The sequence below is a fragment of the Otolemur garnettii genome, unplaced genomic scaffold, assembly GCF_000181295.1.
Source record: "Otolemur garnettii isolate 467f Iridium unplaced genomic scaffold, OtoGar3 scaffold00018, whole genome shotgun sequence".
Taxonomy (NCBI): Eukaryota; Metazoa; Chordata; class Mammalia; order Primates; family Galagidae; genus Otolemur; species Otolemur garnettii.
Window position 1 is genome coordinate 6,220,232 of NW_003852413.1, and position 1,259 is coordinate 6,221,490.

Here is a 1,259-nt window from a genome sequence, read left to right on the forward strand (position 1 = left end):
GCGATTCTCTTGACTCAGCCTCCTGAGTAGCTGGGGCTATAGGACACATTTGTATTTTTTTTTTTTTTGGCTAGGGCTGGGTTTGAACCCACCACCTCTGGTATATGGGGCCGGCACTCTACTCCTTGAGCAACGTGCGCCGCCCAACACATTTATATTTTTAAAATTTGAATTTAAGTTGCAGATACCGCTGGATGTGATGGCTCATGCCTGTATTCCCAGCACTGTGGGAGGCTGAAGAGGGAGAATTGCTTGAGCTCAGGAGTTCAAGACTTGCCTGAGAAAGAGTAAGACCCTGACTCCTAAAAAAAAGAAAAACCCGGCCAGGCACCTCGGCAAGCTCTGGAGGCTGAGGCTGTGGGATGCCTACAGCCTGAATCTGAGGTTGCAGTGAGCTAGGATACCATTACACTCTGCTCAGGGAATAGGGTGGCACTCTGTCTCAACAACAACAAAAACAAAGGCTTGGGGCCTGTAGCTCAAGTGGCTAAGGCACCAGTGACATACACCAGAGCCAGTGGGTTCCAATCCAGCCTGGGCCCACCAGACAACAATGACAACTATAATCAAAAATAGCTGGGCCTCATGGCGGATGCCTGTAGTCCCAGCTACTTGGGAGGCTAAGGCAAGTGGATTGCTTAAGCCCAAAAGTTTGAGGTTGTTGTGAGCAGTGATGCCACAGCACTCTACCCAGGGTGACAGCTTGAGACTTTGTCTCAAAAAAAAAAAAAAAAGCTGCAGATACCATGATATTTCATCTATCAACACTCCAAAACTCCAGCATGTATCTTCCAAGACACATGAGGTTGTGTGGGGAAATAGTCCCCCACATAAAAAAAAAATTAATAATTGGCCAGCTGCAGTGGTTCATGCCTATAATCCTTGCACTCTGGGAGGCTAAGGTGGGATGATCCCTTGAGCTCAGGAGTTTGAGACCAGCCTGAGTAAGAGCAAGGCCCCATCTCTACTAAAAAAATAGCCAGATGTTGTGGTGGATCCCTGGGGTTCCAGCTACTTGGGAGCTGAGGCAGGAGGATCACTTAAATCTAGGAGTTTGAGGTTTGCTGACACCATGGCACTCTAGCCTAGGTAACAGAGTGAGACGCTGTCTCAAAAAGAAAAAAATTAATAGTTTCTCCATTAAATAATCTGTGATTAAGTCTAAATTCAGGCTCGGCGCCTATAGCTCAACCGGCTAAGGCGCCAGCCATGTACACCTAAGGTGGCGGGTTCGAATCCCCAGCCCGGACCCGCCAAAC